The sequence below is a fragment of the Mesocricetus auratus genome, unplaced genomic scaffold, assembly GCF_017639785.1.
Source record: "Mesocricetus auratus isolate SY011 unplaced genomic scaffold, BCM_Maur_2.0 Super-Scaffold_100042, whole genome shotgun sequence".
In the NCBI taxonomy this organism is placed as follows: domain Eukaryota; kingdom Metazoa; phylum Chordata; class Mammalia; order Rodentia; family Cricetidae; genus Mesocricetus; species Mesocricetus auratus.
In genome coordinates this window covers 2685267-2701546 of record NW_024429219.1, presented here as the reverse complement: position 1 = coordinate 2701546, position 16280 = coordinate 2685267, and the positions used below count along the sequence as shown (strand labels likewise).

The 16280-nt window shown below is 50.7% G+C and overlaps 1 long non-coding RNA gene across 1 annotated transcript; it reads right to left on the bottom strand.

The window, feature by feature from the left end:
• Nucleotides 1-1017: 1017 nt before the first annotated feature.
• Nucleotides 1018-13814, bottom strand: LOC121135808. The gene is made up of 2 exons (XR_005872929.1): nt 13320-13814; nt 1018-3023 (listed from the first exon to the last, which is right to left on the bottom strand). It is a non-coding gene; the product is annotated as an uncharacterized LOC121135808 (long non-coding RNA).
• Between the last annotated feature and the right edge of the window lie 2466 nt (nt 13815-16280).

The following is a 16280-nucleotide window of genomic DNA, read 5'->3' as shown; positions in this document are numbered from 1 at the left end:
CAATCATGGACTGAACCCAAATGGACTGAGAGCCCAAATAGTTCTACTATCCTATGGCTTACTCAGTGTTCTGTTATTGTGAAGAGACACCATTTGGTTGGTGAGCATTTGGTTGGGGACTTGTACACAGTTTTAGAGGACTCATTATTGCCATGGTGGAGCAGACAAGCATGACATTGGAGCAGTAGCTGAGAGCTTTACATCCTGATCCACTGGAAGGAGAGAGAGAGAGAGAGAGAGAGAGAGAGAGAGAGAGAGAGAGAGAGAGAGAGAGAGAGAGAGAGAGAGAGAGAGAAACTGGTCCTCCTGTGGGGTTTGGAAATCTCAAAGCTCACCCCCAGAGATACAGCTCTTCCAACAAGGCCACACCTCCTAATCCTTCCCAAACAGTTCCACCCCCTGGTGACTAAAACATCCAAATATATGAGCCTATGGGGACCGTTCTCATACAAACTGCCACATCTTGTAAGTTGGATATTTTTTCATAAAGAAGAAAAGCTGACCAGCACAAAGGAAGACACAGGATCAATAGCTGCTGACAGTGACAGCCAGAGTCACCTGGAGCCAGAAGGGAAAAGGAAGTGAATTCCCAGCACCTTTAAAAGGAATTGACCCTGCTGACACCTGCGGGCATGTGTGTGTGTATGTGGTGTGTGTGTGTGTGTGTGTGATGTGTGTGGTGTGTGCGTGTGTGTGTGCGTGTGTGTGTGATGTGTGTGATGTGTGTGTGTGTGATGTGTGTGGTGTGTGCGTGTGTGCATGTGTGCATGTGTGTGTGCGCGTGTGTGTGATGTGTGTGATGTGTGTGTGTGTGTGTGTGCGTGTGTGTCTTCTGATCTCCAGATGGGGAGAGCATAGTTACTTGCTTAAGCCACCAGCTCATGATACCCTTCTAACTCCCTCTGCAGGAGAGTAACACAGCCGTTTGCAGAAGTCAGGGCTGCTCCTATTTCCTCTCTATGTGAGAGGCTTACAAGCCTATGTAACTTCCAAAGTCGAGCAAAACAGACATGGATCTCCAACAGAGGATATTTTATTGGGGGATAAGTAGGAGAAGACCACAAGCTGGGGACATAAATGCTCAGGATGGTGTCCTCTGGCATTGTCACCATAATGTTTTGCTGAAGGCTATAAATGTTCCCTGTGAACACTGACCCTGTGCTGACAGCAGCTACAGGGGTGGGGTATCCTCTACTAACATAGGTATTCTGTATATCTGTACTGACAGCAGCTACAGGGAGCTAACCTCTACTAACATAAGTATTCTGTATATCTGTGCTGACAACAGATGAGAAGGGACATCCTCTACTAACAGATATTCTACACATCTATGATGACAGCTGGGGGGGCAGATGATGTTCTAAAGAAAGACCCATGCACCTCCCCATGGCTCTCAGACAATCACCAGTTTTCACCTGTGAGATCAATGCGTATAACAGGCATTCATATGTTAGAGTTGAAGCTGCCATAGGCTTCCACACCTCAGCCATCAAAGGGATGACTAGATCTGGGGCGCAGAACTCTGTCAGGCCTGGAATGGGTGAGAATCTCGGATCTTTGTCCCTTTTCAAAATGAGAAAGCTTGAGGACTCTGTATTGTCAGCCTGGACTTGAATCGAAGCTGCCACCAGAGCAGCTTATGGATGAAGGACACCTGATGCCCAGACCCCTTTGCCCCTGTTAACCCATCTCACGGTAAGTGGGTAACTCCATCGGGGCTTCTGTGGCATGTAAGAAGGGGTATCAGGCGGTGACGGAAGTCTAGATTTCTATCCGTGCCCCTGCCCCAGTTTTACCAGACTATAAATAAGTCCATGTTTAGCTTGGGACTCTATCTCCTAATTTCTTTGGAATATAGGGGAACCGAGGTGGTGGTTAACGGATCTAAGTGCCCAGGAGTTAGCAATGTCTGACTGGTGTGGCAGCAGGCACTGCGTTACTTGGGTCTGCTCCTGGCTGTGGAGAGTAGAGGAAGGCCCTCTTCTACATCTTGGTGTATGTCCAGGTTGGTTCTCCTAAGGCCTATCCTCGGCTTGCAGATGGAGACTTCTGTCTGGTATTCACACATCTTTCTGTGCCGCACAGTCTTGTTCCTCTGAGGACACAGTCCCATTGTATTAGGAACTGTTATATATTGACAACCTCCCGAAGCCATTGCCTGTAAAGAAAAGTCACACTGAGGTTCTGGGACCCGGGATTTCAAGTCCTGAGGACTAGGACCTTTTCTGAGATGAGACCACCATTGAGAATCCAAGCGCAGCCCTCCCAAGCTTCTAGAGTTGGGCCCCACTCCTCCTGACCGAGTCTTGGCCATTGTCCAGGACCATCAAATGTCCAAAGAGCTGCAGACATCTGAAACAGAAAGCCAGCTGCAGGTGTGTGCACCAGCCAGCCAGCTCAGGGTCAGGGTCAGGGTCAGGGTCAGGGTCAGGGTCAGGGTCAGAACAAATGTCACCGTGGCTTGAGTCCTTCACACACATCAGAAGATGCCAGAATAGCCCCTGCTTGGGTCATCCAGCCTCCACAGGGCTGAACCACGCCCTCCCTGTGTATCCTCTCAAAGAAAGAAGCAGATCAGAGAGGCACATGACCAGAGAGTCCCAGGAAGGAACTGGTATAGAGGACCCCCCACCGTGGCGTTTTTCTGGTACCCCATATTAAAAGGCATATGGGACGGGACTGGGGAGAGGGTTCAGTGGTTAAGAGCACTGGCTGTTCTTCCGGAGGATCTGGATTTGGTTACCAGCACCCACATGTGTAGTAGCATCTCTCGTCTTGTCGGTGAATTTGTGTTAGTGACCACACCCCTTTGGTCGTGGCCTCAGGTGCATATGTGACAGGAAAATAGAGAAGCACAGGGTGGGCACTGTCTGTGCCTCTCTGTGTCTCTGTCTCTGTCTCTGTCTCTGTCTCTTTCTGTCTCTCTCTCTCTCAGGTTGAGGACCACATCAGAAGGGCAGAGATGGCATCTTCTGGAGCAGGAACACAGAGGCAGTTCTTTCCTATTATCTGAGTCAGTTGTTCTGCAATAAAACACACATGCATCACTTATCGTGGGTCTAGTGAGCTCATTAGTATCCCGCCTTCACACCCGGCAAGTCACACTGCCTGTAACTTCAGTCCCCGGCGGTCACAAGCCCTAGTCTGACCTCTGCAGGCATGAAGGTCTCGTGTGCATATATATATGCAAGCAAATCGCTCATACACACACAATGAATAAACCTTTAAAATTATCTTTGAGAGGCAAGGTGGAAGGAAGGTAATTCCTCCCTTGACCTCTGGTGTAACACACACACACACAAAAATAAAAGACCCAGAGACAGAGAATGGGGCTCAAGCTTCAAGCTGAAGATCAGAAAAGCAAAGCGGCTGGCCACCAGCTCTTACTCTACCTCAGACTGAATGGTGATCCTGGCTCCACCAAACCTCAGACTGTAATCCTAGACTTCTAGCCTCTCCTCAGCATGGCTGGAGAATCCTGAGACTTCAATGTCTTTCTCTCCTCAATATGACTGGAGAGTGAATGCCTGATACTGACCACTGAAGACCCTGCTCCTGTCTTATATACCCCCCCTCTAGTGCTGGGATTAAAGGTGTGTGATCCCTGGTGCTGAGATCATCTTTGTGTGAGCTGTTTCTCTTTAGGACAGGATCAGTCTTGGGTAGGTCTAGGTGGCCCTGGACTCACAGAGATCCAACTACCTCTTAATCCTGAGACCTAGGATTAAATGTGTGTATCACCACCTCCTAGTTTCTGGCTGCTGGGATTAAAGGTGTGTGTCACCACTGCCCAATCTCTATAGCTTGAGGCTGACTTTGCTTTCTGAATCCTCAGGCAAGCTCTAATAAATCATAAATAATATATCAACATACTCTGGCCTTCCCTCTCATCACTGGGTTGATACAGCATGCCATGTTGCTGCTGCTGCTACTGCTGTTGCTGCTGTTGTTGCTGTTGTAACCATTTCGACGTATTGGATGGGATGGACAAGGATGGATTATGGCATTCGGGAGTCAAAGAATACTGAGTGTTACAGCTCAGATGGAAAGGTATTCTGGCACTCGGGAGCCAAGGAATACCACAAGTCACAGTAATCCTAGCAGCTCACAGCCTTGTTTCAGGGAAAGGCTTCCCTAGTGTATCAGGGTTAGGGTCAGATTTGGCTCTGGTTTTAGGGCCAAAGTGTGTTCCTCTCTCTGGTCCTTTTTAGCCTTTTGGCTCTAGTTTTAGGGCCAAGGTGAATTTCTTTCACTGGCTCTGATTCCAGGGGCAAAGCATGTTTCTTTGGCACTGGTTTCAGAGTCAGGGTACATTTCTTTGGTTCTGGTTGCAGGGCCAAAGTGTGTTTATTTGGCTCTGCCCAGGGTGTGTTTATTTGGCTCTGCTCAGGGTGTGTTTATTTGGCTCTGCTCAGGGTGTGTTTATTTGGCCGGCCCCTTTTCCCTACAGTTGCTGCTGCTGCTGCTGTTGCTGCTGCCCCTTACTGATGTTAGAACCAGCATCGCAAGGCTTCTACCATGGACTGAGGACCAATGTCTCTCCAGGAACCTCCAGGGTACAGTGCCAGATTGGGGATGCTGAGGCACACAGCCTGGTGGACCAAAAAACTGTCAGATTTCTGGCCTCCCTGGTGAGACATAGCCTCTACAAAACGACTGCCTTTACTGAGGTGCACAGACTAAAAGATCAGATAAATGCAGGGTTCTCAGGAGCATCTCAGGTGTGAGACAGCTGTTGTTACTATTCAACAAAATCTGATTATTTTACACACACATCCATTGGTTCTGTTCCCCTAGATAATCATGACTACTAATACAGCTTCCCCCGCCCCCAATAAGCTGTGTTGTAAGTAGCAGGCTTTTTTAGACAGCCAGTCCTCAGATCATGACACGGAGACTTATTATTAATTATGAATGCTCGTTCTTAGCTTAGGCTTGCTTCTAACTATTTTTTAAACTTAAATTAACCCATTTCTATTCATCTATGTGATGCCCCAGGCTCATTTACCTGTCTATGTACTGTCCATCCTGCTTTCCTGCTTCCTCCATCCCTCCCTCCCTCTCTCCCTGTCTGTCTGTCTGCCTGTCTGTCTGTCTGTCTGTCTGTCTCTCAGCTGGCTGGCTCCCCTTTTCCCTCTGCCCACCATCCCCGCTTATCCCTCCTCTGCCTAGCTATTGGCCATTCAGATTTTTATTACACCCATCAAGGTGCCTCAGGCAGGCAAGGCGAACATCTTTACACAGTTAAACAGTTGCAGCACAAACAAAAACACAGCTCAGTTTGCACCATTTAAAGCAAATATTACGCAACACAAACGCAGCAGCACGTCTTTATTTGGTCAAACAAGTAATCTATTCCGCTGCGCGGTGACTGGAAACCCAGCTCAAGACTTGTGCTGCCCCACTAGTAGTACCTACTCAGCGGCTAAGGGAGAGAGGGAGGTGGGTTCAGGCTCCATACTGCCCTTGGTGGCAAGCGAATGTCCCCAAGTCTTCAACTTTGGCCCAAATGGGACAGCTGGATACCCAGGCATCTCTTCATGCTCCCCCATTGCATCACAGAAAGGGAGGCCAGAGACCAGGACTCATCTAAGCCACTTGCTTCACCCACCTGAATCCAAGAGTGAGCCTAGATTCCTGTCAGGGTCCCGAATATGATATTTTGATATAGGCCCCCAGCTCAATTCCAGGAGCTCAAATCTATTGTCTTTTAGATGCTGGCTGGTTACCTCCGAATGGCCTGGCCACAGTGGAGAATGGGTTCTAGTTTGCCTAACAATAGACCTAGGCCCCACACCCATCATGGAGGCTAGTGGGACCTGCCTGGGGACCAGTGAAACATACATACCTGAGATTTGCGGTACAGTCTGGGGGTTTGTGTATGTGCATTCTAGGACCATCTCTAGGGTTAAAGGAAGTGTTTCCTAGTCAGCTCTAGATACATGATAATAGATGCCTTCTGCCAGTACCCCAACCTTTAAAAAGCTATTTAAGAGGACGCTTCAATAAACCGGTGTCTCCAGTATGGACTGAGAGTCCTCCTGAAAATGAGATGTCTCTGTGTCATTCTTAACGCCTTTGGGTAGCTAGGACTTCCCTGATTCACACCCCACTCAGGGCTGGACCTGGGGCTGTTCAGCTGGTTCCAAACACAGCCCCAAAGACATCAGTCCAGGATAGATGGCCCCTGTAGCGTAGGACTGACATAGGCCGGACCCCAGCAGATTCCTTCCTGCTCTATTGGGGAAGTCCTGTGTATTCGTCAATAAAGCACTGTTTGGCCAATAGCGAACTAAGATAGGTGGGACTAGGAGTCCAGAGGACTCTAGGTAGGAGAAACACAAAGAGTCAAGATGTAACGCCATGGGGTAGGAAGCCCGGAACTATTCTCTGGTAAGAGAAATACTTAGATTAACAATTATGGGGTAATTACTTAAGTCAGAGCTAGCCAGTAAGAAACAAGCAAGGCCAACAGCTTCATAATTAATACAGCGTCCTGTGTGTTATTTGGGACTGATGCGGCTCTAGAACCAGGCTCCCATCTCTCTTCCTCAGTCCGGGCTGTTGGACTCCACACATAGCAAACACATTCAGTCTGTGAGTCTATAAAACACAGCAGTGAGTTGGAGTGGACCCCTCTGGCCTTTCCAACTCTTAATTTCTTTTCCTCAGTAACTATCCTATTGCCCTGGAGACCAGCGTGGAAGGTGAAATTGGATGGAGGCCAGACAATTCCTTCCCCACAAATCATCGGCTCCCTAATTCCTTCAACAAACAGTCCTTTGCCAGACCCAGTGGCAGGAAATAAGGACACAAAATACTGGGCCACCAGACAGGCAGCTTCTGACTCACACAGGTTGACTCAGGGCCGTGCAAGAGCACACTTGGGTGCAGAGTGTGTGACGGGCCATAAGGGGCAAATCTGCTGGGTTAGGAAGGTAGGGGACCTGGTCCTGTGTGTGGTGTGATGTGATCTCCTGGGCTGGGGAGAGGACTCCCCGTCGAATGACCAGTTGGGTGCAATGGGTAGGCTGACGGAGGACAGCAAAGAGCTATGTGGGTCAGGAACTTGCTTTGGAGAGCTCCAGGTGAGGCCTAGGACCCTTGAGCTTATCTTAGGCCATAGCAGAGCATGGTGGGCTGTGATGGAAGAGGGAGCCTCCCCTGCCTATCCAGCAGGTGGGTGAGCCTCCCTGCCTATACCAGCAGATGGGTGAGCCTCTACTGTCAAATATAGCAGGTGGGTGAGTCTCCCCTGCCTAGCCCAACAGGTGGGTGAGCCTCCCCTGCCTATACCAGCAGATGGGTGAGCCTCCCTTGCCTATACTAGCAGATGGGTGAGCCTCCCCTGCCTAGCCCAACAGGTGGGTGAGCCTCCCCTGCCTAGCCCAACAGGTGGGTGAGCCTCCCCTGCCTAATGCAGCAGGTGGGTGAGCCTCCCCTGCCTAATGCAGCAGGTGGGTGAGCCTCCCCTGCCTAATGCAGCAGGTGGGTGAGCCTCCCCTGCCTAGCTCAGCAGGTGGGTGAGTGGGGAAGGCTGTGGCTGAGGCAGGTGGAGCATAGGATGAAGCCAACAGAGGAGCCCTTGCCCCTCCCTAGACTCTATGCACTCTCTCCTGACCCTTGTTTGAACTTCCACCTTTCCTGCTCTGACCTGTTTCCGACTTGTCACAGACTTTGCCCCAAAGGTGCATCTCTGGGATGTCTGTCTCCTGAAACCTTTCCTTACCCTGTAATCAATCAGCCTCCAGTCTCAGTTCAGGACATCTGCATCTGTGGGATGGTCCCACCTCTCTGGCGCCGCCCACAGAAGGCTTTAACAAAAACACTAGCTGTGGATACGGGGAGGTGGCCCCTGAGTCACCACAGGGCACCGGCCAGAGGGGCAGGATGGGCGGTAGACAATGGGGACCCCTTCACACTTCACTCAGGGTGCTGTCCCCAAGCAGGCCACTCCTCACACGGGGATAGGACACCTAAGCTCCCCGTGCGAGGTCTCACCAGGAGTGAAGGCACTGACAAGGGGCCCGGGTGTGTCTCCGGGAGCCCCTTCCTTAAGCTTGGCCAACTGCAGCTTTCCCACCTTCCCAGTGAGCCACAGGATGGTAGAATTGGTGAAAGGCTGTGAGCCCTCTCTCCACGGAGGCCGGAGGCCTCACCGCCACCACGATCCTGTTAAATGTTGGAGGCGCTCGCCCTGGCATGGGGAGAAGAAAAGAGCTTGTACGAGAGATACAAGTCCTGTGCATCTTTCCCTAGGCAAAAATTTTAACTCACTTGTTTTCACACAGTGTATTCTGGTCGTGTTCTTCTTTCTAACTCTTCCCAGATCCGCTGCATCTCCCTATCCATGTGACTTTATGGTCTTTTCTCTCTTCAAAAAACAAAACAAACAAAAAAAAACCCACAAAAAACAAAAATCAAAGCAGGCAAAAGGCCAATGAGACAAAAAAAAAAAAAAAAGAAAAAGAAAAAAAAAAAAGAAAAGAAACCAAAGTCCACGAAACTACCACCGAGTTTGTTTTGTACTGGCCAACTACTCCTAGGCATGGGTCTGCTCCGGAGTGTGATATAACCAGGATAGTTTGTACTAACTTGGCATAAACTAAAGTTATCGGAAGGGAGGGAACCTCAATAAAATGCCTCCACAAGGTAGGGGTGTGGGTAAACCTGTAGAGCATTTTCTTAACTAATAACTGAGGGCCCAGAGCATTGTGGGTGGGGCCATCCCTAGGCTGGTGATCGGTTCTATAAGAAAGCGGCTGAGCAAGCCATGTGGAGCAAGCCAGCAAGCAGCTCCCCTCCATGCCCTCTGCATCAGCTCCTGCCTCCAGGTTCCTGCCCTGCTTGAGTTCCTGTCCTGGCTTCCTTCACTGACAACTATGGTGTGGAAGTGTGAGCCGAATAAACCCTTCCCTTCCCAAATTGCTTTTCGACACAATGTTTCACCGCAGCGATGGAAACCCAAACTAAGACATCTGGTGACACTCCTGGGAAATATTCTAAGCGCTGTGCGTGCGCTGTGCATTTTCCTAAGTCCTGGGCCAAGGGTGGGGGCAGGATAGTAAAGTCCTTGACTACTAAGGAGGTGATGTCTTATTTGGAAGATAGACAATGGGAGGAAGAAATAAGTGGACTCTGTGCTACGCTTCAAATGTTCCAGGAAGGAAGAGAACGTGGACCGTGGGAGCTATGGAGTGCCGAGGAGAGGCAGCTGGGGCAGGCATTCTGGGAAAACCGGCTTCTGAGCCAAGACCTGGAGTTGAGGGAGCCATTCCTCAAGGAAGGGACCACATTGAGACACAAGCGGGTGGGCCATCTGTGTTTTGCCCTTGGACTTAAGAGAAGGAAGGGGTAGTCCAGCCGCCAGAGAACCTCTTATACAGACGACTCTAGGAGGAGAGGGAATATGGGTGAAATGTCCTCATTGCAAGAACCCATGGGGAAGAGGCCCCCAGGGTGCCCAGAGCAGAAAGAACAGCACTCATGATTGGTAAGTAGATGTGTGCCCACAGCCTACACCTACTCTCACCCTCACGGCAGCTCCGTGGTTTTTATCATCGCATTGTTCAGATGAGGATACTGGGAAAGGATGGAGTTAAGTTCACAGGCACCCCATGACCCCCCTCCTCTGTAGCCCAGGGCTCCTTCCCTCCCTGGCTACCCTCCCATCCAGCTCCTGGCTACACTCATTGTCAAGTCCTTGATACCCATACTCCCCACTCCTCAAATTACGTTATTTCCCTCTGTTTCTCAAGAGAAATGGCAGCCCTTGAGAGCCTCCTCATTTCCCAGACAACAACATTCTCTATCCGTTCAGCAGCCTTCACTTTTCTTGGGAAGTCAGGGGACTTTTCTACAAAGCCTGGGTCTGACCTCTGTCCCTGGCCAGGCTGTTCTCCAGCCTCTGCCTGCCCCCTCTCTTCCTTCCTGTTGAGCCTTCAGCCTCAGGAGGTTGGCTCACAGCCCAAGATGCCCTGGCATCTGCTCCCTGCCCTCCAGAACATTCTGTCTTCCTAGGAGCAAGCCTTGCACCTGTTGTGTCTGATTCTCCTCCCACATGTCCTGGGAGGCCCTGCCAGTCTGTTCCCTGCCCCCTGTCCCCAAGCTCACAGCACCCTCCCTGCTCCAGCATGCAGAGAGCAGGAGTGACAGCTCTCCTGGCCAGAGACAGTGATCCCCGTTGTTCAGCCACCTCCACAGCAATGCCCTTGATGTCCTGTTCCTGTCCATACTTGCCCTGTTTGGAAGCATTCTTCTTGAACTGTTCCCACACACACATACACAGTGGACGTCTCCTGTTTTGTACTTAGTAGTAGAAGTGACCAGGTAAGAGGGTGCCCCCTCTGTGTGCCTTTCTGTAGAGGCACAGATTAAGATACACGGGAGTTGGTTAAACATGGGTTAATTTTATTCGGGGAGAAGTCATTTACATAAGAAACCGATGACCCCCAAGTTCCGGCTCCAAGGATCCACACCCAGGCTGCTCTCCGTGACCTGACCAGAAACAAGAGAGAGAAAGCCTGTCCCAGACCCCAGACCAAATACCACACACTCACATAGGCACCTGTGACCACGCCCCAGCGGGTGTGGTCCCCGCCGCAGGTGAGGCTGGGTGGGTCTCTCACTACTCCTTTCCTTCCCACTTCTCTGTTTCTTGTCCCCCCCAAATATCGTCATGGCCTCTGGCCTCAGGTATGATAGACAGGCTGGAAGAGTTTTGGCTGTGCCCCTGATTGGCTGGCTGGCTCCATTGGCAGGCCCCTAGGTGGGTGGGAGCTATGGGTGACAAGTCAAACACAGCACCCTGGGGGTGACGCCAGGGGCAGACACTTGCAGCACTCTGGATCCCGAGCTCTGCACATCCACAACTAGCAGTGGCTGTAGTGTGGGAGGGGCTGCAGCCCTCCCCCCCCCCAGATTGTGGTTTGTGGTTACTAACTAACAAGGCTTCCTCTGCGGCTGGACCAGGCCCTCAAACAGCAGCACAGGGCAAGGCCCCTACCCATGCTGGTCAGGCTGGGCTTGGGGCCAGCTTCCTCAGTTTCCCTTGGCAGGCATGGGAAGAGTAGGTGGCTCATTCTGAGGGCAACGTCTGGGTGGGCAACTGGTTAGGAGAAAATGGGGTGTTTGGCCCTCTTCACCCGCTGGTTCTGCACCGAGGATTCAGCCAGCCTCGGGGACAAAGGTGTGCTTAAAAAAGCTACACTTGGGGACCGAGGGAACGGAGCATGCATGAGGTCATGAATTTGACCTCCAGAATTCACATCAAAGGTTGGGCATGGCCACACAGTGCTAGTGACAGGGACCCCAGCACTAGAGAGAAGGAGACAAGAGGACCTTGGGCTCACTTGCTGGCCAGTGTAGCCAATAGCAAAATTCCTACTTCAGCAAGGAACACCCCCTCAGAAAAACCTACAGAGAGTAAAGAGGGATTAAGGAAGACGGTGGACTACGGCCTCCATATGCACACCCACACATATGTATGCACTCCATCGCACATGCATGTGCACACACAAATGCACAGACAGAGAAATGTCTGCATGTAGCCAGGCAAGATGACCTGTGTCTGTAATGCCAGCACTTGCAGGCAGGGTGACTGCAGCAAGTCTGAGGGCAACCTGGGCTACACAGTGAGACCTTCAGAAAACCTAAACAAGGGGGCTGGAGAGATGGCTCAGCGGTTAAGAGCACTGGCTGCTCTTGTAGGGGACCCGGGTTGGGTTCCCAGCACCCACATGAAAGTTCACAACTGTCTGTTATTTACAGGGCTCTGCCTCTGCTTCCCTCCAAGGGCACCAGGCATGCAAGCGGTACACAGACATACATGCAGGCAAAACACTCAGACACAAAAAGAAACGGATCTTTACAAATCAAACTAAACAAAGCAAACATTGATTGCATCTGAGTATGTCTGGGCATTCCTTGTCAGTCCCTGACCGGTGCAGCATGGCCGCTACTCACAGTGTTTCCTTGGTGTTGGGGCCATCAGTATCCTAGGGGTAAGTTAAAGCTTTTGGAAAGCCACGTGCATCTGCTCCATACAAACACCGCACCCCTTTCCCTAAGAGACTGGAACAACCACAGTTATGGAATCTGCCCAGAACCCCTGAAACCAAATCCCGTTGCCGAGGGACGACTGTGCTCGTGACGACAAAAGCATCTGTGCTAAAGCGCTTCTGAGTCAGATTTTGCTGCGAATCCTTTGGCTGCGTCACCTTGTCAGGTTTCCCAAGTCCGGGCGCCATCTTTGCCTTTTAAAGAGTCACTGCGTAGAGGCTAGACAGATGGCTCAGTGGTTAGAAACCTGCAGCACTCCTGCAGAGAGCCCAAGTTTGGGTTCCTGGTGCTCACACTGGGGGGATGGCAGCACCCGCGACCCTAGCTCCATAGGAGTCAGACAGTCACCCCTCCATCCTGAGGACACTCGTGTCGCACACCCACACAAAGACACACGCGTACAATAATTAAAAGTAAAATAGATCTTTTTTTTAACAGAAGAGAAAAGGAGGGGGTGGGTGCTCTGAGGGACCAGACAGTGTCCCCAAGTGGGTGGTGGAGACAGAGCTTAAGGCACAAGCTTCGAGTCTGTGCCCTTTCTGCTTCCTGTCAGCCCATCTGTCCCTGCCTCCTGCCCCAAGGAGGATCCATCCACGTTCCGGAATAACTTCTAAGTGGGTAGAATGTACCTAGCCTTTCATCACTTTCTTTCTGGGGTGACCCAAGGTGTCCTGGGGGGATGTGGGGGTGGGGTCCCAAAGAGGTCACCTAGAGGATCTGGGTTCAGTCTTACCCTAGCATCTTGGACCTGGAGTGTTCTCCAAGCCTGTTACCTCGCCTCCAGCAAGGGGCTCAGTTGTCCTGGCAACAGTGCCCCAACTACAATGGTGAATGTGTGCCCTGTTCTTACCCCACCACCTACATTTCAGGGCCTCTCTCAAGCTAGTTCATCATAGTCCCCGCACGGCAGAAGGCAGCCAGCCAGTCAGGCTTCCATCATAACCCACATGGTGGAAGGGAGGAAAAACGAACAGAGAGACTGGAGAAGATGTCTGCCTCAGTTTGCATCCCTCTCTGAGGAAACTGCTTAGTCAGAATTACGTCTAGCAGCTGAGGAGGCTGGGAATGGAGTCTCCACCCCGACAGCTAAGCCCTCGGTGAGAGGAGAATTCTGGAAAAATCTGACCCAGGAAGGGTAAGTAGTCACCTCTGCCACATGCCGTGGTGCTGGACCCATTTGTCCTCTCGGGGACCAGATGGGAAGTGTACCCAGAGCTGGTACTGCCCAAAGCCACCGCAAGTGAATTCATTACACTCACCATCACGTCTGCCCGGTGATCTGTGACAATCTTCACTGCCGCCGTCACCGCAGCTCGGGGACTTGGACATCCTCACCACCACCTCAGCTGGTCACGCGTTGTTTCAACACACCGCCGGCGGTGACAGTCGATGGCCACTTACCGGCCCTCCTGGCCCTGAGCTTCTGGTGTGTTTTACTGGGTGATGCTGTCTCCACTCCAGTGACAACAGAAATCTTACTCACACTGCATCTGGCCCAACAGCTCTATTTTGGTGTACTAATTCTCCCAGGTCTTAAAGACAGCTTGGATCACAAGAAATTACAGTAAGACCTGCAACTACACGGATTTTAAAATAGTACTTTTACCCCGGAAAATTCACTTTTGAGACTTTTTTTCTTTCCCCCACTGAGGAAGTAACGGTGGAGAAACAAAAAGATTTATCCACTGGGTGATTATCACAGTGGTATTTATAACCATTGAAAAATTGGAAACCACCTCGGCATTGAAGGCTGGAGGCTCAGAAAAGCAAACTGTACTGTATCCACACAACGGAACACTGTGTAGCTTTTAAAAATTATGTTGTCGAAGAATATTCAAATACATGGAAAAATATTCACAGGAGAGAGAGGTGCTAAACCAAAATGCAGACTTCAAAACAGTGCGTGGAACTCTAATCTCTGTCTCTGTGGGGATAACAACCGTCCAGGAAGAACGCGGGTCCCGAGACAGAACGATCTGGGCCTCCTCTCGGTCATGTGGGGGTAGAGGCTGCAGAAGGAGGGGGAGGCAGCTGGGGGGCAGTGGGAGTGGGGGGATGCGACCTTGGGGTAGCTTCTTCTGTTTGCTCCCTTATTTATGTAATGCGAGTTCTAATACCAACCTCCTCCATGGGGTCAAGACACAGCCCCATCACTGCTCCAGCAAAGCAGAAAGCCCTGCGAGCCCCAACCCCACCACAGTAAAGCCCCACTCTGTCACCACAGTAAAGCACCACACCAAAACCTGTAAAGACCCGCCCCCACACTTGTAAAGCCCCGCCCCACCCAGTAAAGCCCCGCCCCCACAGTAAAGCCCCACCCCATCACCACAGTAAAGCACCGCCCTCACATCTGTAAAGCCCCGCCCCCACACCTGTAAAGCCCGCCCCACCACCGTAAAGCCCTGCCCCAACAACAGTAAAGTCCCACCCTATCACCGCAATAAAGCCCCGCCCTCACCACAGTAAAGCCCCACCCCACTATCGTAAAGCCACGCCCCACCACAGTAAAGCCCCGCCCCACCACAGTAAAGCCACGCCTGCGTAGGCACGGATAATGATTCACGGAACTAGGCTCAAATATCGGTTAAAGATAATTTATTTTGGGGAGAGGTCACTTACACAAAAGCAGATGGCCGCTGCAGACGGATCTCAGGATCTGCACAGGGCTGCTGCTCCCTGTGACCTGACCCGAAGCAAGAGAAAGCCACCTTCCTCGATCCCAGGAACCTAAAACTCACTATCAGGTCCTGTGACTACACCCGCCCCCCACAGTAAAGCCCCACCCTGCCTCCTGGAACTCTCCAGAACATTAGTGACTCAGTGGCAAGCAATAGGCTAAGTTAATGAAACCCCCTTTGAGACTTGCATTCTAGGACATGGAGGTAGATTGATGGGCAGGTATAGTCGTGGCCAGAAGTGAGGTTTGTTTGTTTTACTGTATCCTTAAAATATCTGTACTCATTAGCCCAGGGGTGGGACACTAGTGACAACTAAGCGTCCGTGGTCCCGTTGCCAAGCGGTGAAGGCAGCCCCTGCTTTGCTCCAGGCTTCATGGACACGGGAGATCTTAGCAGGGTTCCCAGCGGTGACCCTTCTGAGCTGCTGCCTGGAGGAGGAGGAGGAGGAGGAGGAGGAGGAGATGTCCTTATCCATCTCAACCACATCACCTACACCAGAAGAGGTGGAAATGGTACCCTAAGCAACCCTTGTCTCCCCAACTCTGCACTCCTGAAGAGAATTCAAGAGCCAAAGAATGTGCCCAGCATGAGAACTGTGAGCCAGAGACAGGCAGGTGTATGACAGGGTAAGCCTAAAGACATAATCTGATAGCTCCAAAACTGGAAAATCAGAGGCAGGAGGATTACGGGGCTCACTGACCAGTCGATCTATCCAAATTGGTGAGCTCCTGGTTCAATGTGAGTCTCTGCCTCAAAAAATAAGGCGCAGAGCAACTGAGGAAGACAGCTTATACCAGCCTCTGGTCTCCACACGTGCGTGCCAGAACACTGTCGATGTTCTCTGTTTAGTTCTTGATTCAGCCCTCTCCATCCATTCACCATGGCAACTGGTGTGTTGCATTTGTTTTGTTCAGCTGTACAAAAGGGGAAACCGAGTCAGGGAGTCATCAGGTAAATGATGAAGGAAAATCAAAGTCATCCCCACCAGTCTGTGGCTGGTACATAGCCTGTTCACCCCACTCAGTCAGGGAGTTGGATTTGATGATGTAGTTTGAAAATATCTTCATATACCTATTTCAAATGTCCCTTAGCCGACAGAAGAAGCCTCACAGACAGACAAAATGTCCCCACCAACTGCTATTGGGTTCCAAGGCCCAGATGTGATCACCTTGATAATATTTTGTGAAGGGAAAAAAAATCAATAAATTAAAAACTGTATTGACTAAGGCTTAATCAAAGGATTCATTTAGGCGTCTCAGCAAAGGGAAGGTGCAAAAAATATGCAAATCCCACATTAATCTGCATTTTTCTAATGCATTATTGTGAGCTTGCTTTCTATGCAAATAGGTACGGATCGCGAAGGGAGCCAGCAACTTTCTGTGGTTGGGTATTTTTTTTTCTTTATAAATTGATTTTATTTTACCTCAAAAGACTTGGCATCCTTCACCAACGGTTCACATGGGTATCACAACGCAGTTTAATTTTGGTCTTTCTTTCCTTCTTTTTTTTTTTTATTCCTCTTTTCTATTTCTGAACCAAGAA